The sequence below is a fragment of the Uranotaenia lowii genome, chromosome 2, assembly GCF_029784155.1.
Source record: "Uranotaenia lowii strain MFRU-FL chromosome 2, ASM2978415v1, whole genome shotgun sequence".
In the NCBI taxonomy this organism is placed as follows: domain Eukaryota; kingdom Metazoa; phylum Arthropoda; class Insecta; order Diptera; family Culicidae; genus Uranotaenia; species Uranotaenia lowii.
In genome coordinates this window covers 390737403-390759124 of record NC_073692.1, presented here as the reverse complement: position 1 = coordinate 390759124, position 21722 = coordinate 390737403, and the positions used below count along the sequence as shown (strand labels likewise).

At 32.1% G+C, this 21722-nt stretch overlaps 1 protein-coding gene across 3 annotated transcripts in view; it reads left to right on the top strand.

Moving 5' to 3' along the window:
• The window catches only part of LOC129741865 (neuroligin-4, X-linked-like), an 862824-nt gene that overhangs the window by 55041 nt on the left and 786061 nt on the right, over positions 1-21722 (top strand). Inside the window, exon 2 of one of the 3 annotated variants that reach the window (XM_055733676.1) lies at positions 7982-8019. The exons of 1 other annotated variant lie outside the window; for it this stretch is intronic. The gene's annotated coding sequence lies outside the window, so the exon portion shown is untranslated. Of the gene's footprint in view, positions 1-7981; positions 8051-21722 lie in introns of all 3 variants that reach the window. One more of the 3 variants, XM_055733677.1, reaches the window with a different exon arrangement.

Here is a 21722-nt window from a genome sequence, read left to right as displayed (position 1 = left end):
CCTGGTGAAAATTACTTATAAAAAATTATATCTGAATTCATTTCAAAGAATTTGTTTTTTGAATAATCCAGATTAAATTTTGAAAACTTCAATTACAGGATTTAAATTATGAAATATTAAATAATGAATGATTATTTTTGAACTTTTTTTTCCTAAGGTCAAATTCAGCTGTAAATTTTATTTATCACTACTTACATATATTGCAGATTTTTCAAAGGTTCTTACTAAGTTTTAAATTTTAATTGAGTTTACAAGAGTAGAAAATAAACCTTATTTGAACTGAAACCTTATTTTCTACTTTTATTTCTGAATATTTGAAACATTTCCACTCATGCCTAAAATGATCATGCTTATGGTTCAAAAGAATAAGCTTGCTAATGTAAGTGAGTTAAAAAGGTTTTTTTTTTCTATAGGGTACTTCTGTCCATAATGCGCTTGCGAGGTAAAATGCCAGGGACTATATTTTGATTAATTTTGGAGATTTGCGAAGTTTTTAGTGTACTATTTTTACACAAATGTGTTCTTAAAACCAATACCTTGTAATTTAAAAAAAAATGAAAACCAGATATTCATTTAAACACGAATAACAACCAAATTAAATTTTGTGGTGGCTATCTATCACTCAAGTTGTAAAAAGTGATCAAATGAAATAGGCTTTTACACCAAGATGACTGCCTAAAACATCTTCACCACTGATTTTATTGATTGTTTAAATTATATATTTGTATTATCAATTGATGAAAAACTGTGGTAAATTGTTGTTTTATAGTAAACTGAAGATTTATTAAATTATAAATATTCGATCAAAATGCCCCCATCAATTTATGGACAAATCGCCCTCCCCTCAAGGTGCTGTTCGGTAAGATGTAAACAAATTCTAAATTTTAGAGAGCATTTTTCCATTGGTACAGACCGATTATCAAAATGATTTATCGATCTTCTTCTTTGCTTAGTCCTAAATTATCATTAGGATGCATAATAATCATAACTTTCGATCGGATTTGAGTAAAAAACGTGCACTGAAAATCGAATCGGTTCTCTAAATTTGTCGCCAAAAGCAGCAGAAAAATTTGGTTGAAGCTGACACAGTTCAAAATAAAGTCAAAATTTTTCCAATTTTTCATTTTTCCACTGGGAAATGTTAACAAACCACTTGTTTTTGTGTGTAGATAAACTTGAAAAAAAAAAAAATTTTCCATTTTTTCCCGAATCAAATGACACAATGAATTTATTTTCACTGTGAATATTGTGTTGTTTTTGAGTCGTTTTGATCCAATGTTTTGGAGCATCATTTGCCTACACTGGGGCGTTTTACATCCAATGATTTCAAAGGTTGCTTTTAAAAGTGTTGGTAAAAAATCGATTTTTTTTCATAGTTTTTACCATAAAAAGTAATATTATTGACAGAATATGAGTTGAAGATAGAAATACGAAGCACTTGTTGCAATGTATTCGGGTGTACAGCTTAATTATTCCGCATACTCGGTCATTTCCCTTAGCAGGTGCATATTCCCCCGAAATACCCTATGGAGCGTTAAATTTTTTTTTTGTTTCGTTTCTTCATCATTGTGCCACTCGCGACTTTTATAAACGATGCATTGGGCTCGAACTTACAGATATCAGCTCAGGAGGCAACTGGTTTACTAACTGGGCTATACCACAAGTCCCCATATTTTTGAAAGCTTTATAAAAAATACTAGCTACTTGTAGGAATTACTTTTTGAAAAATAAATAACTTTTAATGCAAAATAACTTTAACCTGAATAATTAGTACTTAGTACATGAACATTTTTTCACTTGTGTATGCATTGTTCAAGCAAAAATGTAATTAGATCAAAATTGTCAGCAAAACCCCCCACCCCCCCCCCCCCCCCATGAGCCGGTTCTTCCTACGGCCCTGATAAAAAGCTATTATTTTGACTTTCAAAACTTTTTTAGCATTTTATTTTGATAACTGAACAAATTTCAGTAAAGAAAAGGGTTTTATTTTTGACTTTGATCACTGACAGTCTTGGAATAAAATTAAATATGTCTTCTTTTTATCGAATAAAATTCAATAATCAACTATTGAATAAATTTTCCTAGGTTCAAAATATTCTTTTTCTTAATCGAGAATTCAGGTTTCTAATCAAAATATTATTTTCCACAATTCAAAATGCTACAGTGGTCTAGTCTGCATAGAGTTTACTTTCAGGTAAATTTCTTGTTCAGAATGAGAGTCATCATTTTGAATGATTTATCAATGACTTACCGAAAATAGCAATTGATTTGAAACATTTATTCTGATTTGTTATATTTGGCTTAATTTAAATTTCGAAACCCCCCCGGGGACGAGACCTTCACACGGGCCTGGATTTATGTGTGTTCTTAATTTAGTTTATCTATTCTTTTTAATTCTCGTAGTCAAGTTTTCTTCACGTCAATTCTGTCGTTAGCCATTTTTCTTCAACTTTTTTTCAGCCTCTATCTATAATTTTTTATTGGATGTTTAGTTATGTATACAAACATCTGTTATTAGATTGTACAACTATGCTCTGAAACAAAAATTGATGATAGGAAGAAATTTCCTACCAAATGAAATATCCCTCGTTTATATAGTTCGTTTAAAAATGTTTTGGAAACTCAGAAATCGCACTGCAATTTCGACGAAACTTGTGCAGCATAACATACAGGTCAGTTTTTTTTTCTACCAGTTAGCTTAACTTTAGGATCAAATTTTAAAACGCTAAATTATTCACCTCTTTCAGCTCTACAACATTAATGGATTTCTCTTGACTAGTGGATTTAGTTTTGCTTTAGTATTATTTAGTATGCATTATGAGAATTCAGTGAAGCGTTTCTACATAGATTTGAGCAACTTAAAATTGAGCGAGAATATACGATCCTTTCAACCCTTTTAAATCCAGCTTTTTTGCTGAAAAATTCACAGTTGATTCTCATGATTACTAACCACTTTTGTTTTTCGATCAAACCCTTAACGTTGAGAAAAATTTAAAAGCATGTTTTTTTTCAAAAATTGTATAACTACAGGGGCTGGAGTTCTACATTTTCAGTTTGGTTGTAGTTTTGACACATTTAAACCTTTTTTCCCATAAATTATGAAAATTGTTCTACAAATAACTGAGATATTTCAATTTATATAGGGGAGAGTGGGAAAACGTGGGCCATGGGGAATCATGGACCACTCTATATATCTCAGCTTTGTGATGAGATACAAATCTCAATCCAACTGTCATCGTCGTCACTTTGCGTAAGCATATATTTCTATATGTTGTTGACTTATGTATACCTAAGATACTTCTTTCATGTAACTAGCTAAAAAAATTATTTATATGATTAAACAAGCACCCGAAAATTTCATCGGTTGAAAACCTAAAGTTCATAACAAATTCATAAAAAATATGCTAATATGCTTATGATCTTAGTTTTGTCTTGCTTTTTTACATGAAAACGATTCTTCGATGAATAGCTAATAAGTCACTCAAACGCAACCAATTTATAAATCATCTCTTGTAGGGAATCATGGGTTACATAATGTGGAGTATCTTTATTTTGGTGGTTTTAAACACATTCATAGCTTAAAATACATTTATCTGTAAAGTTTTCTTGCGCCAAATGAAGAATTATGTCAATTTTGGATGTCAATTTTATTCCATGCTTAAATTGCATGGATTAACATTGACATCCAAAATTGACATAAACATAAACATAAATCTTATATAGGAATAGCTACGACAAAATTCATCTTTCGTTGATGTTCGTTAAGCATAATGTTTGATGTTCAACGCTTCTAGCCATGTTACTTGTTCCAAAATGTAAAAAAATGGAAAAAGTAGTTACGATAGAGGAACGGTCGATTTCTCGGAGCATTCCTCTCATTCATAATCCAACATGACCATCACATGCCATCATCATCATCATCGCCATCAGCCCCATCATCATCATATTTAGTGGGGCAGCATCATTTCTTCCGGCATCAAACTCGAGCTAGCGAGCAAAGCTGTCCCGTCTATATTGGATGCTAAATTCTAATGCTCTTCTGTATGAGCGATTTTGGGGCCTCCCTCGATTGACTACCGGAACAAGGCATCCTGGAAGAGGAAGACCGCACTGCTACGGCAAATCGAAGGAGCAGAAATACTTCCGCCCCCGCCCGAAGCCTAGGATCCGGGGTATTGTACACTTACGTACGGACCCCTAGTCAAATGGACTGTGTAATAGCTTTAAACGGACCGACAAGCCAAACGACCGACGAAAACCAAACCAAACCAACCCAACTGATCTCCTATCCTTTCGAAGCCGTGCTTCCTTGCTCTGACGTTCAATATTACGTATCCACGGTTCAGCAGAATTTATGAACTCAAAACGGACAGAGGATCTGCTCGATTTTCTTCAACCGGCAGACAGACAGGCTCCATCAGCTGGAGAAGCTCCTCTTCCTCAAGCAAAGATGTTGTCTTCCCCGTTCGGAAACGGAAGGAATTTACTCACCAAATATGCGAAACGTTAACCCCATTTTAAAAAGCACGCGGTGCAGTTATTTTTCTTCCTACTTACTGCGTGGGTATTGAACGATGGAAAATTTCGAACTACATAAGGCTCTATTACTTTCTCTCAGAGAACCGTAACGAAGCTTTTCCGTTATCGAAAAATGAGCTTTCATGGAATCAGATGGGGATGTTTAGGGATGGTAATAGTCCTGTTCTAAAAGTTCATTTATTAATTTTCGTCCAAACCGGTGTAACCGGTAATACCGGAATTGAAAAATTGTTCAAAAGCCAACTTAAAAATTAAGACGAGGCTATATATGTGAAAAAATACCTTTTTTTTTATAAACGAATATAAGTTTGTTAAAAAGTTTATACTCATAAAACTTCACTGTGAACACTAGGATGGAAGCTAAATGGGTCATGCCAAATTTTGTAGATTGGCTCAAAACACTTACCTGTAATAAATTTCAGCTCAATCGGCCATGATTTAAGGGTGTTTCACAGCGATCAAAAGTTTGTTTTTTTACCCTCAAAAATCACCAAAGGTGTAAAGCAAGGTTGCCGAAATCACAGAAAAAATAATAATTTCACAAAATTTTGAGCAAACTTTCATCACAGAATCTGTGTCACAAAACATAGAATTTTGGAAATATTCACAGATTTCACATATTTTCTAAGTTTTGTACGTATTTCCAAAATTATCGAATTTCTTTCAACATAAATTTTGGGTTTCTTATTTGTTTTTGAAAAAAACATGCTTAGATAACATTAACAATAGATTTTTTTTTAAGTTGAATGTAAAAAGACTCATTTCTTTGTGAAATCACAGAAAGTCAGAATTTTATATCGCAAACCTTGTTGTAAAGTGCCTTATAACTTCAAAAAAAATCTCCAATCGGGATCGGAAAATTCGAAATTTAATTTGATGCAATATGACTCAATATTTCATAAAAGGTTCAAATCTGGTGTTATCTCGAAAACATTTTTTTGGTCAAAAAATGACTTTAGGATTTCAAAAATCACTAATGGAAATCCGGGAATTCAAAATTTTTTTTATGATGCCAAGTGACTTTAGAATGCATGAAACTTGAAGATTAAGTGTATCTCGAAAAAAAAAAATTGGAAAAAACTTTCTAGAACTAAATTGATTTCACGGAAAAGCCAGAAGTCCCGGAAATTCCATTTACGGTAAAACATTTTTTTGAGACGATACCAGATCTCGAAGTTTATAAGCATTTCTAAGTCATTTGGTATCAAAATAAAAAAAAATACTGCGACTTCCTTTGTTCCTTTCTATGTGTAGTTATGTTTGAGGGTATAAACCAAAACTTTGAGTGCTTTGAGGCACCTCTAAATGAAGTCCGAATGAGCTGAAATTTTGTACAGTTCAAATTTTAGAGCCGATCTTCAAAATTTTTACTGTCGAAATTCGATCATGAGTTTTTTCCCATACATCCTTTGCCACCCTACTGACCTTTTTCTATTACCGTAGATACCAAAATTTTTCACATTTACTCATGACAGCTATCTCTGCGATATTAAGTAACAATGTAAGTATGTTTGTTTATAGAAAATACAAGCTTTGCGTAGTTTATTTCGAAGTGCTGTTTTAAGAGGACTCCCGAAGATCAAAACTAAGGCAGTTAAGGTCAAAACCCTCAAGTAAGTTTTATGGAAAATCAAATATAGGTTCAGATTTCTGAGGAATGTTCTCTCTAGAAAATACTCCGTTGAGAAATTTTCTTATGTCAGCCATCCTTTGACGTCGAATGTTTGTAATGTTTAGTTTAGTTCTCAAACTTTCTTCCAGATTTACTCACAGAACCGAAATCTACTACTAACATCCGAATCTGTAGCAGGGTTGATCTAAGAAAACCTTCTCAGCAGAATATTTTCCTATATGAAATTCTCTGAAAATTATTAATCTGTCGTTGGTTTTCCCCTAAACTTACCGTTATAGACCTTAACTGTCTAAAAATAATAAATTAGCCAAAAATTCTAAATCAAAAATATGACAACGGTTATAGCATGTGGAAACCCAATAATGAGAAAAACGTTTGCTACTGGCATTCTCTAAAAACACCAATTCGAATTAAAATTTGCAAAGTGTATGTTTTCCACAAACGAACATATACACATTGCTACTAAACATCGGAAAGATAGCTGTCATGAGGAAATATATTTCTTCTATACCTACCGTCAACTTGTTCTCAAAATTTGACGACCTTTCATATCGAAGCCGTTTCAGTGAGTAAGGGCAAATATTTTTAGTGAATTTATGATAATTATTAATAAAATGTATTTGAAATATATTAAAAAAAAAACAATAGATTCTTGTGTCTGTTTTCAGTATCGATTCACAAAAAAAGTTGCTTTGAAAAATATTGTCTGATTATCAATTTTTTATTAATCTATTACGATTTACTAAACTTCAGTTCAATCATATCGGTTGAGAGATAAATAGTGATTTTAGGCCTTTTTCCTAATCAGAACTAGATATTTTTTAAACATATAAGAAGGAAGCTTCCACAAGAATTACAAATTTATACCTTTATTTGTCATGTTTTTTTTTTCAATACCAAAAATATCGTTCTTGTAAGAACGTAAAAAGAACGTAAAATAGGCCATTAATATCTGTTTTCGGTTTCAGTATTACAGGTTTTACTGTCTCCTGTGAGATGTCTTCATTATGTGGTTAGAATATTAATGGGAAAACTGAATATAAATAGATTCGAAATAAGGATTAGTGATTTTTTTTTCTTTATTATAGAGACTTTCAGCCTCGGGCTGGTTCGTCTCCTAGGATTTATGATAAAATTCAAATATGCCAAACAGTTTTTCGTCTCCAAACTTAATATTTGAACAGCTTAAAAATCAACTACAACTGGAATAATAAGATTATAATTTAAATGGCATGTTCGGCAAAATGAAAACTAGAGAGAATTTTTAATATTTTATTCATAGAAATTTCAAAGAAAGGTGGATAGACAGGCATAAGAGTGCCAATAGAAGAAAACTTGATAGGTGTTGAAATTTTAAGCTAGAGGGCATGTTGGTGAAAAGCTCCCATGAATTGTCCCGCCTATGCTCTACACTAGTTTCTCATGTTTAGATAGCTAGTGTAGAGCAAAGGCGGGACAAGTCATGGAAGTTTTTCATCAACATGCCCTCTAGCCTAAATTTTTAACACCTATCAAGCTGACTCCTGTTGGCGCACTTATACCTGTCTATTCACCTTTCTTTCAAATTTATATACACAAAAAAAAAATAAAATTCTCTCTAGTTTTCATTCCGCCGAACATGCCATTAAAATTATAATCATAAAAATTACGGCGATTAAAATCATACAACAAACTGGAAAATAATAAAAATATTTATTTACAGGAAGAAATACACGTAAAACTTTTGCCACACATTAAATCCATTCAAATCAACTGATTCCTAGCAATTAACTCTGTTTAATATTTGTTTTTTTTTTTATATTTTTGCAGGTATCAGGACGAAGGACACTTCAATACAGCCCCATAAGGTAAACCAGTCATTTGCAAGGAATTTAGGAGGTGAGACAATAGAGGGAAATTGCTCCGGGCACACCTGCTCCAAAGAATTTTTTTCCCTGAAAATCTGGTATACCAAAAATATCAAGTTTATATTAAACAAATATACACTTGACCAATAAAAATTTTTTCTAAGGAGTTTTCACGAAAGAAAGTGGTAAAAGTAATTGTTTTGAAAAAAAAAACTTTTTTTTCAAATGCAACAGATGCATGAGATTTCAGAGCCTAACGTCTAGTCTTCAGCGCACTTGTGAATATTTTTAAAAAGATTTTGTTAAATTTTACACAATTTTGATTGTGTTCTCAAGCGTTGTTTTTGACTAAATTAAATCGAATTTCTTTGATGTTGGCTTCTGTACCGTATCTCTCAAGGCTAGCCAGGCCGTACCTTTCAAAAAGTCTGTCCCAGTATGAGACTCTTTTTTTAGAATATGGATGTTTCTCGATAGAATCTACTGTTTTTTGGTTTAGCCGATAAACGATATAAGTCGTTAAACAGTCAAGTGATTAAAACACAAATCGGACAAATGTAGCAAGAGATTCATCAGTTAACAAAAATGAGCCAGACATTATACATATATTTTAATTTTTTTCCAGAAAGACTTTTCATCTATTGTCACCAATGTAAAAAATACAGAGCACTTTGAGCCGTTTAAACAATTTTGGTACCCCACTCACACTATTTTATTTTTTAGTTATTTTTTTTTTGACAAATATATTGTAGATCATCAGCAATGCTCTGTTCTAAAACAAGGTCAAAAAAATACAAACTTGTTTCAAATTCACTTAAAAGTTCTATTTTTCAAACTCGCTATTTTACAATAAATAAAGCGAGTGGCAGTTTTCCAGTTAACTGCTCTTTTTCCATTCATATTTCGGTAGATCTACAATAAAATAAGTTTCTCTAAACATTCTTATTATTTTAAACACCGAAAACTTTACATCTTTCGTACTTTGGCCAATTTATGGATAAACAACTTTAAAACACATCACTTGTGCAGAATTGATTATCGCAGCGCACAGCTGATGAACAAAAGTCGAAAAAAGTTGAGATTCGATAAAATATTAGTTGCAATACGTACGGAAAACGTACGCCCAAAAAGTAATAAGTGCGTTCTGAAAAGTACACCCCAAAAAATTTGTTTTAAAGTTTTTGGCTCATTTTTGAATCTTTAACTCTTAAAACCCATGTCTCATAAATCTCCAATTCGAAAATTTTCAATATTTCTTATGAAAGATCTTTTGAATTTGTCAATTATTTGCTATCATGATCGATTTTTTTTGATACTGAAATAAAACATACAAAAAATAACTGAATACATACAAAAGTTTTCTTTTCAAGGCTACATGGGATTTACCAATCATTAAAAAATGTTTTTTTTTAAATTAAAAATCTTTTAAAAAACATAAAACTGATAAGTTCAAGAAGAAAAATTATCTTGGTTTCGGTTTTCGGTTCACCACAGTGAACCTTTTTCGAAAATTTTTTATTTCTATGATATAAAAATGACCCTCTGTAAATTGCTTATATCTCTGTTAGGGCAAAAAAACGCAATTCAGCATGCAGAATGGGTGAAAGGGATAAAATTTCCTAGAATTGGTATATAAAATTGACGTCTTTTGACGTAAATTCGTTCTGACTAGCTGTAATTTAGCAATTTTTAATTAATGAAACTTACAAAAATTATGGTAAATACAGAGGTAGCTGCAAGAAAACAAAAAACAATTTTATCTCGCCTAAAAAGAACTACACGACGCATATTGATTTTAAACCTTCAACTTGTAGAGAAAATAATTCGAATTTGCTGCAAAATTTGTCAACGGTGAACAAAAGTTTCAAAAACAGCTTTTGTTTTCGAAAAAAAATTTTTTTTTTCGTACCTTCTTCATGCATCAACTTTGAACCAATCCTTTGCGTGTAGGACGCAATATTATGTCAAAAGCATGTTCGTTCGTGAAACTCCAACCTTTTTCCAATCGATTAGTAAAGTCTGAATTAAGGTTTGACAAAATATATATTTTTGACTTTTGTTCACTGGTCACCTCACTGTGCATCGATTAGTTTGTTCCATCTATTTCAGAATCAATCTAACTTTTTCGATAACTTTTCTTGTGTGTTGCTTTAAACAGTGCACAGTGGGGATTTTCGAGCCAAAAGATGTACCCAATTCAGGCAAGAATGTCTCGCTTTAAAACCGTTCTTTGTGTGAAAAAACACGAGGAGTCGGATGGTCTACATCGTTTTTCAATAAAATGACTCTAAACGTCTGATTTCACCCAATTCCCCCTATTTTTGGGGGTGTGAAGTTATAATTCCGATTGTAGCAATCTACAAAGCAACAAAAAAGTCATATAAACCATACTTATTTATGTTAAAATGTCGGCTGAATCAATTGGTGTAGTCCAATTTCTGTTTGTACTAAGTGACTCATTTTGCCTCTTTCCCCCTAAACTTAAGAAATTTTTCAAAGAAATGCAGTAAAACAAAGTATAATCCAACAATCATGAATGACCATTTTTGGTAGATATATCATCCTCTAGCTAATCGTGTCGCTTTTTTGCACTAGAATTCTCGTGCTCAGCTTACGAGAATAGCCGCAATCACCCCGATTTCCTCTAAGATTGAGCGATATTTTTAAAATAATCATTATAACCAATGATAATGCATCCGGAAATGCAAAAAACTGATTGATTAAGGCGTAAAATTCATTGCTCAATCGAATGATGTACACCGTTTAGTGTTAAGTTGACGAGAAGAGATTCAATCACCCCGATTTCCCCTATATAAGGGTTGCCATCCATCCTGGTTTTTTCCTCAAAACATCCCGTTTTTTTTTCAAGGAAAACTTTTAAAAAAATCACAGACCAACAATGCAAAAAATCAAACTTCATCCTCTTTAAGATTAGGTTTTTTTTCTCAAAATAAGCAACACAATACAAAAAAAAATCGAATAGGTCATTTTTCTCAAAATAAGCAACAATTTTTCAGAGTTTACAAAAGACACTGCAAAAGCCCTGAACTTACAATAAGATTCGGATAAATTAATCGTTCTTTCCTTCGGGTCAATTAATCGTTCTTAGAGCACGAATGAAATAAATTTAGTAAATATGATGAAATAACTTAAGTATATATGATGAAAATATCGTTTAAGTTGCTTCTAAATAATTATAAATCTTAATTTTATGACAGAATCTAAGTTCAATTGTCTTTCACACACCATCTTTTTCGACTGAGTTTCAAATTTTTGAAACGAATTTGAAATATATTTTTTATAACGATTTTAAATTCGCCATTTACATGTAGTACTTTAAATATTTCTCTCAAATAAAGTGTTAATCAAGGTTGTTGAAATCACAGATAAATCTATAATTTCAAAGAATTTTGAGCAAATTTTTCATAACAGAATCTTTGTCATAGAACACAGAATTTTAGAAATATTCACAGATTCCATCAAATTTTACAAAAAAAAGTGTTTTTTCGCTGTAAGATCGTGATTTGAGCGTAGATTTTATATAAAAATGATAAAAAGTAAAAAAAAAAAATATAAGACTTATCTATTTTTCTTGATATAGGCATTTAACCTACCTTGATATGGGCTTTCAGAACCTGTCTTTTATTCCAATATCTTATCATTTACAACTTTGCCAAAGGCTTCAATTTGTTGAATTTCCGATTTCCATATTGTGGTAGATAGGTCCTCTAAATGAATTGTATAAAATAATAACAATAAAAACTAAATCAAAATATGGTATTAAAAACAGTTTTATAATAAAGCAGCCTTTCATACAAGCGGCTCTAATATGTTGGTTGAATGTTCGACTGCGTAAATGAGGTTATATCGATCAGCAATTAGTTCATTTTAAAATTGTGATGATGCTTTAAAACAGTCTTGAAATGATTACTTAAATATGAGCGTGTAATGATGGATGTGCGAAATGGATGAACTTGAGTGCAACTTTGGAAAAAGATGATGAGTGAGAGTATCCGTGCGAGAGCAGCGGTGTTTAAACTCGCCTCGGAAAGAATCATTCGGCTGATTTTTTCCGAGTTTAACTTGTTGTGTGCAGATTGATTTTATCTTCGTTCCAATCATGACGTGATTGCACACAAAACAAAGAGAACAGTTCCGAGTTGATGTTTTCCCCTCCTCGCAGGAATAAAATCACACCAATGAAACAACAGAACGAAGCTTACCGTACACGAATGCTCACGAGCGATCGTTGCCCGACGGACCGAGTTAACATTCCTCGCACCCTTCTCTCGCTCGTTTCCCGTTCCCTTGTATCTATCACTTTTAGCCACGTCCCCATGCGTTGTCCGATTGATGTGTTCGGCTGCCGAACGAAAACGATTTTTTCTTTAATTCGCTGAACTGTTCGTTTGCTTCGCTGATGTTTCTCCCCCGATTGCTGTTTACTCCTGCCGAGTTTACCCGAAGCTTACTTCCTGATGCTTTCCGAGTTGAACTTTAGATAGCATCATTGCAGATTGAGTTTAACGAAATAAAATCGTTCTGCAAAGAAGGGCAAAGTGCGAGTATGTAGACTCGCGATTTTAACATCTCTGTGCGAGAGAGTTGATTGATGATTGTGAATCGATTCTGAATGTTCATTCTCTTATCCATATTAGAGGAAGAAAGGTCTTGTTTTCTTTAGCTTGATTTGGGGTTGTAAAGTGATGTATGTTAATTGTGAAAAGAGGCGCAAACTATAAAAATATTGTGCTTTGTAAGCATGGTTACCACACATATGAATAAGAAAGAAAAACCATTTACATTTTTGTTCACAGAATCTGTACGTACGATAATTAAAATTCAAAATATTTTAACAAAACTGACAAAAATTTTGTTTGAATTGTTAAACTTTTTTGGCTATGAATAACAATTTAATTTTTCCATGCCATGTGTCAAAAGCGTATTACCCTCAAACTGCACTGATAAGATGCGTTTAATCCCCAGCCATATCGTCAATCGGCTGTATGCGCATACTACCCAATATGCGCAAAATATAACTTTTGTTTTTTTTTCGTGCGAATTGAGAAAACTGTATTTTTCAATAAACGTTTACTTTTTGATAAGTTTAGCAACAAAAAGTTTTACCAATGCAAGAATCACAATTAAAACTTTAAAAAATTTGTGTTCCTAGAACTCAAGATTTTGTTTTCAAAAATCATTGATAGACACATTGTTTTGCAATATACACTAACTGAACTTAACCTTTTTTGTTCCACAGTATGAAAAAATGCATCGAGGTTTTGATCCAAGTTGTTATGGTTTGATTATGCCAAATAGTGACCTGATAATGTTTAAATGACCCATTTCATAGGCTCGTCCACCACATTGTAATTTTAAGTTCTTTATGTTCGGTTGAATTCTTATGAACATTTGAAAGGATAACTTCAATAGCTGTTTTTCATTGGACAAAATTTAGTCTAACTTATATATAACGAGATCCATACAACTCATTTTTCTGTAAAATGTAATTTTTGATAATTGCCTGCAATTTTTCTAATTACATGGATTTTACTCAAAAAAAAAAACATTCAAAATGTTTGTAGTTTCTTCTTAATAGTTTTGTTATCATACAGATAGGACAAAAGTGTATTTTTAAAGCTTTGAAGCAACGAAATGGCTTACTCAATAGAAAGTCAAACGGAGAAAAATACTGTCGAGAAAACATATTATTTCAAATGTTAAGTAGGGTAAGGTTAGGCTTAAAATATACTCATTTGAGAAAAACAATGTTTGAAAATATTCAAATTTATATCGAACAACAAACTGTTGTTAATTCGAGGCTTTGTATGATTCAATCAAGCTCTTAACAATCGAACCGAAAATTTCTTTCCGTGGGTGTACGTACACGCAATAAGCCTTTTCCATCAAGATAAACATCAATCAAATTAGCGACACATGTTCGTTTTTCTCGCCGAAGCGGAAATAAAACGAAAAGCCTCCGATTAATCCAGAAATTCACTCCGAACAGGCAGGCAGTGAATGGATGGATGAATGATACCGAGACAGCTGTGATTTCGAACGAGAAAATAAATAAATAAATAAATAATAAAAAACTGCTTGCAGAATGACTGTCATTTTGGAGAAGTGGTACAGGAGCATTTTTGTTTATCACAGAAAAGTTATGTTTGTACTGTGTTTTTAACTTTTATTTTCATAGTTCGAAAACGAAATACAAATATTAGAGTGCTGAATTGCATCGAATGGATGTGTCAAATCGGTCTCTGTGATTTTGTTTTTCGAGGAAAGTATTGACATGTTTTGGCATTTTGGTATTTTTTTACATTCGTTAATGAGGAAAATTTACACTGAATTTTTACTCAGTTCAAGGTTCTTTTAGGTTTTTTTGGAGTAACGCTTGTTTATCTATTGTTGAATAAATTAAGTTCTTTGTTTCGAAGCTCGTTAGGAAAAAAGTAGGGAAAGCTAGGAAGAAAACCATTTCTAGCTGTCAGTCAACCGATGTTGAGTTCATCATCGTGATCTTGCAGTTGCTATAGTGCTACTGGCACAAATCCTCAAGCTTTGCTTTCGAATGACTTTTTCCTCGTTCGTTGAAGAAAATAACACAAAGCGAAGAGTCTGGGATGTCTGGGAAGAAAATGAATGCAATGCCAAGATAAGGCATTGGAACAGAAACGTTGACAGCGAGAAGATTCATTTGCATTCTCGGATTTGTTATGTGTCTTGAACATTATTTTTCATCTGTTGGGAAATCCTCTGCTGCATTAAGCTATAGCAGTACTGAGAGGTCCCTTTCCTTGTTTGTGTTGATGTTTATGTGTGTTCTTTTGAGAGTTCACAAGATAGCTAGGAAGGGTTGCAGAAATAATTACTTGTTTGAGTTTGTTCTCGCACTGCAAAGGGGTGGCTTAACATTCGTTAGAAGAGTAGAATTTAAAAATATGGGTCACAATGTGTCGATATACATTTCCTCATGTTTTCTGGAATAAAAAGAGAGTTAATTTATGTGATTGCTTGAAAAAAATACTCGAAAAAAGAACTGTTTTTTCTGTTCATGCAGCTACACTAATCTAACATCAAAGTCTCTAGGTTCAATTCAGCTGAAGTCAGTCGAAACAACTTTTTGCAACAGCTCTTTCAGTTTGTTCCCTTAATCTCTTTTTTCTCTCTCTCTCGTTACTGACTCTGATTAAATTAACTTATTTACTTAGTAACGACGCTGCTTATTACTCCACAAATAAACTGCTCCCCGAGAGCACCCATTCAGATGATTTGCAAAAGAATTTAAATTGTTAATGCAACGCAACGATCCATCAGATGCGGAATTCCGACTGATAGCGAAAGTTTTCTCGTCATTTCTGTTCCATGCTTTTCCTTTGAAAAGCCGAGGATGCTGTCAAAATTGTGTGCTCTCCCGAAGATGTATTCTGCTGATCCTGGTCTTGTCGAACAAACGCAAGCCCTCGTCAGTTTTTTTCCACCTGCCACCCACCACCACTAGGCGGCATCATCCACAGAAGTTTTTCCTCAATTGCACTATCAGTAGATCCGCGGCACTTCAATCGTCTTAGCGAGATGATATCCTTCCTTGCTTCCAACCACCCATCAATCCAATCCCATTCATTCAACCAACCCAACCCAACCCAACCAGCTCATTCATTCGTTCGACACAGACAAATTTTGTTCCGTCATTCTGTCAACAATGAGGAGCAGCGAGCAGCAAGCAGCAAGCAAATCTCATTTGCATCGCACAATGAAAATAATCCGGTGCTGTGAACCGACACAGAATCGCGCTGAAAGTAATCCTTCAGCTTTTAGTGTTTTTTTTCACTCTCTATTTTAATGTTTGAGAATGTAAAGAAGCTTTTTGGGAATGTTTCTTTTGTCATGAAGTTGATGCGTGGGACTGTGCTCGTTGGCTTGTTGAATTTCTTTTAAAACATACTTAATTAAAGATGATACGATTTTAAAGATGGTAGGAATTTCCCTTTCGGTCATCTTTCGAAAATGTTAGAGATCTTAAAAAAAGACATTTTTCGTGAGAGTTTATATTACGTCGTATGAAACATGATGTAAACAAATAGTATCATTACAAAAAATACAGAAACTAACATTAACTTGTCAAAAGTTCTTTTAATTTAGAATGGTTGCTGTTAAAACAACACAATCTAGATGCAAAATTCAAATTTAAAAGTTTGTTTGCAGCCGTTTGCGCTGAATTTTTATGTTATTTCAAAAGAAGTACGACGTTATGTAAGCGCACACGAGAATCTTATATATATAAAAATGGAACCGTTTCCTTCAAGACAACGGACGACAACGTGTCGAAATGAAGAGAAATTTAGTATCAAATGATTTTTCAGGTCAGAGACGGTGTCCATAATAGATTAAAGAATCTCACTTTATTTATATAGAAGGGCACCCCTACAAAATCCACTTAAAATGTTTTCTAAAAAATCGATTTTCAAGCACGAAGATGTTGAGCAGAAGTAGATGAAGGTAAACATTTACACGATTTATTTGGTTAAAGGTCAAAATAAGTTTACCGGGTCAGCTAAAGAAAAAATAAAAACAAATTCGTGGTGCTTTCAAATTCTGGATAATATTTCTGATGCTACAATTCATGTGATATACAATGTATCCTCAAGGGAATGAACTGATAATGGTAAATGGTAACTGGTAAATAAATAAATAAAGTTTCTTTATGTAATTAAAACTGGTTTGTGGAATTTTCAAAACTCTACGGGATAACAGTCCCAGTTTTCAGGATCTTAAAATATCAAATATAATCGAGAATGCAACATGGGAAGTAAAGTTTTGTTAGAACAAAATAGTTTTGAGTCGATCTATGTATGAAAATTTAAATTTTTAAACACCTCCAGAATGTTTTAATGTAATTCCAGTTTGGCTTTTTGTACTTCCAAACATTGTTTTATAAAATTTGTTTTTTGCCTCAAACTTTCACATTTTTAAATTGTACTTTTTTACTAAACTTTAGCCAGTGGATCCTGAATTTTTAGTCTTTTAGTCATTTCAATTTTTTTTTCAAATATTTTTTATGAAACAGTTTAAAAAAATATTTGAAATAAAAATAAGCAAAGCTATTGTATAACTGCTGTTTAGAAATGTTTTTTTACCATCTCGTGATGGAAAGGATTATGTAATGGTTTTTTTTATTCAATAAAACTGCTTTTTCAAGCAAAAATGCTTATTCAAAGTTATCGAATTTCGAGACAGTTTTTTTTACACTTTTATCATTTATTTGATATTTTTTATTATGGTTGAGTTGGAATAGCTGAAACCCATACCTCATTTTCGGAAGATTTCAACAATTCACAAACAATTCAAACAGCTGATTATCTAGCTGATCTTTATTCTGTCCGTAACAAAAATAAGTTTTTAGTATAACATTCAGTTTTTATTCTACAGGGTTTTTTTTATTTTTTTATTTTATTTTATTTTATTTTTTTAAAAGATTTCTCGCATGTATTTTTTTTAAGAGTTTTTTATTGAACTTTATATACAGATACATTTTAAGCATCCATTTCTAAATTGATCTTTGTGTTGTCTTTCTTACTATTTCACTTATTTCACTTCAATACTCTCAATTTTATTTTCATATCAAATTTATAAAATTTTGAAAATTAATCTGGAATATATATTTATTATTCCATCTTGCTGAACAAATTCTTTCTTTTATTCCATGTATTTCAATAGCTTCTCTGTCTTCTAATGTATACGAAATACATTCTAGTGTTAACCCTAATCCAGATTTTCACATATAATTCTTTTTGTTAATTGCAAATTGAAATAAATCATCTGCATCGTAAACATTTATCTTAAATTTTGTTCTTAACTTTTTGTTCAGCCATGTCCAAATTATTTTTGATGCTACACAGTCTTTTATTCTATGTAAAGTAGTGTCATTATTGTTGCATAAATTACACTTGGAAGAAGTTATTTCTCTAACATTGTGCCTGAATAACTTTTCATTAGTTGGAATTAAGTGTCGTTAAAGGATAAAAAAGGACGACTTTTGACTTGAGCTAAGGAAGTTTTTATTACAGTTTTCGAAAATCTTTTCCCAATCAAGGATTGGTAATTCTTTTGCAATTTTTTTTCTTCTTCTTTAACCCATTCATTAAAAAATCATTCATAAGTTTACTTGGGTTGAAATTTGTCAAAGTTCTGAATTCATTTGCCAACGTCAGCCATTCCCAGATATTTCTAGAGAGATGATTTTTGAATATTTTCGACATAATGCGGTGTTAACTGTCCTACTCGATTATATAAAATATTTTCAATGAACAAAGCTTTAGATTTTGATTCAATGTCAAAAAGAGCCATTTCACTTTTGTAAACTGGAAGAAATAATTCCCTATGAGAAACAAAGTAAAAGCATCCTTTCCTCATAAATTTACTTGTAAGTTGCCTAAGAATTTAAATATATTTATTCTCCATGGGAAGTACTTGTGCAAAATACCGAAGTTTTGATAAAATATAACTGTTTAAAATTAATACTTTTTGAAAAAGATTGAGATGTCTCTTGGAATGAAGGGTTAATGTAAATTTAATGTTTTTAACAAGGGTATCATTATTTTTAAAATTTTGTCTTGCCGATACCAGGAATCGAGCTCAGGACGCCTGGGCCACCAGTCTATCAACTAGACCACATCAGCGCTAATTGTTCAATAAGTTCGAATACACATTAAAGCCACTATAATTTTGAATTAACTCGTCAAAATTTATAAATTTTTCATCGAAATGATAGACATGGTAAAACTGCTCAAGCACACCAATTATTGTGCAAACTTTTTACCTTAAACCATTATCACGAGCTTCAGACAATTTTTAAGTCTATCGAATGTGGCACGCTCCTCTGTTATTTTTATTTGTTTCGATTATAGTCGTTTTACCATCTTTATGGCATTCGCGACTTTATCAACGTTACAGTTGGCGGATCGTTATTGAAAAACTTATCCGGTACAACTGTGTTCGATGTTTACTCTTGGGCTCGAACTCGCGGACATCGGCTCAGGAGACAACAGACTTGCCAACTGAGCTATACCACAAGTCCTTACTCCTCTGTTATGAAAATTTAGTTTCCTATACAAACGAAAATTATTTTGAATGAAGACAAAATTATTTCTAGTATTTGTTTTTCCCTGACAACATTCGAAAAACTTATGCCAAAAAGTAAGATTGAGGGGACTGGGAAAAACACATTTTTTCTGCGGGAAAACAGTCTGTAGAAATTGACACTACATGCAAAAGGATTCAATAGCACAAAAAATACCAATGTAAACTTTTTACAGTTACACTAGCAAATTTGTTATGTTAATCTTCTATATATGATGTTGAATAACTGTATCCACCATCATTTAGACAAGCTTTTAGATCAAATTCAGTTGGCACACAACTGTTTTTCCGACATTCAGTACCAAAAACGAAGAAATAAGGTTTTGAATGAGATTAGTATATGAATTCTGTACTCGTTTATTGTTCACAACATCTATGATTACGAGAATTAAGCCAAAAAGGTTACAGTTGATGAATTGTGAGCCATTCATTTTGTTTCAAAAACCAGTTAAATTTTCCTGCACTTATACTTGTGGTGTTAGAAGGTACCACATGAATGAAAACTTAAGGAAAATTGACTTTTCGGCACCACCGATAGTTGGTCTTATAGTAGTACAAAATCACTCTAAAAAAATATTGGATGTATGTGCTACGCGCTTTCCACAACAAGAAGATCAAAAGTTTTTTCGAACTTATTGAACACCCTGTAATTTGTTCAACTTATTAAAAAGACTATTGATGGTGGAAAACTTTGAAATGTGAGGGCTTATTTTTGATTTTTGATATGGTTTCATTTTGTTTTGCTTATACCCCGTTTCTTCGTTCTGAGGTTTGCATATCTGCATTGGTATAAAAAGTTAGTTTTATGAAGATTCCAAGAACGTTTATTGTTGATTTTTTTTTTCAAATATTGGCTGAAGTTAAATTTTCATAAATTCTGAGCTTTGTTAATTTAAGGGGGGAGGGTAGGATCTAACGGGTAAAAAAACACCATTTTTACGATTTTTTTTTTCTAGAGCTATCTTTCAAACAAATGTATTCAAATTTTTTGCATTATACCAAGCATTGTTAAAACAACATTTAGTAATTTTTTCGTAGAAAAATATTAAAAAATGAGCCGGTGACGGAACAATTTCGAGGATGCCTTTTAGAAAACAGGATTTGCGGTGGACACTGTTTCTCAGCACAGAATCATCTGAAGTCGAAAAATCAGAGCAAATTATTTTTAAAAGAAGTTTTTCTGGACTCCAACGTTTTTATTTAACATAAAAATTTATTTATGAAATTTTTGTGGCTGTTTGAAGTAAAAACTACGATTTTTCACGAAAAAATCCGCAGTTTTTTATCTGTAAAATCTCCCCAAAGTAAAAAAAATAAAAAAAAAAACGTTGGGGTCTGGTATTTTATATGTACAAAATTTGTTCCAAATTTGAAAAAAATCGGATAAGTAGTTTTCAAATGACGATGTCCACGGAAAAATGTGCTTTCGAGAAAAACGCGTTTGAAGTTTCTGCTCTTGCTTTCTTGCAGTATTAGATAGGAGGAGATAAAGGCCTATAATTTCTACAGTTTTGCTTCAATTGACTTGAAAATTTGACACAACATTCTTGAAATGTTTTACAATAAGAAAATAAAAAAAAATCGATTTTTTGAAAATGTTAGACCCTACCCCCCCCCCCCCCTCTCTTAACATGTTGCATTTGTTGTTGTGAAAATGTTTTAAGCGTGCATGTGTTAACAATCAAATCCGCAATACCAGGTAAATGTTTGACGTTTTGTAGTTAGCAAAAAAGGTAAACGAAAGGGTGTAAATTTTCGATGAATTTAAAACTCATTTTACTACGGCTTTTTACTTCAAAGATATTTTAAAAAGTAAGTAGGATCAACTTTTAGGTCTTCTTCTAGTGTTTTAAATATTTTTAGAAAAAATATTGATAGCTACTAAACGATAAATTGAGTTTCAAAAACTGATGTTTTTCTTGCGATTGAAAACATACCTATGTATTTTAAAAGTTTTTAAATGAAAAAGTGATATTTTCACAAAAACATTCATTCAAAAAAAGTGTTGGAGATATTTGTTAGCTGAATTTACGAAAGTTCTGTTCTAGAAAGCATTCTAATAAGGAAAAAAACTGGTTGAAAAAACTGTTATTTTATCCTGTTTTATTTTAACCAAAGTAACAAATTTGATGTTTTTTTTTTCTGGAATCCATGGAGTGTTTGAGTTGTTTTTTGTATGGAAAAAAATTTCAAATGATTTAGATTTCTTATAGATTTATTCAAATGTGAAAATGCACTTCTGGAATGTCTGCTCTTATGTGGGAGCTGTTTGCACTTTTTTCGAAAATTTTTGTAAAAAAATCGAATGTATTTCTGTCGGAGTGTCTTGCAAGTACCTTTTAATGACAAAATTTTTCCCAATAATTACTAAAAAATAACATTAGAAGCTAATTCCTTTATGCCTGTTCCGAAAAAGCTTCCCAAATTCTCTAAAATCTTGTATGGAGCACTTTGTAGCGCTACTGTTTGGTAAATATCTCGGATTTTACTTCACAAATAAAAAAATATATTGCTTCGCTAAGTGCTGTTAGATATACTGACATTCTTGTGGATAGTTCATT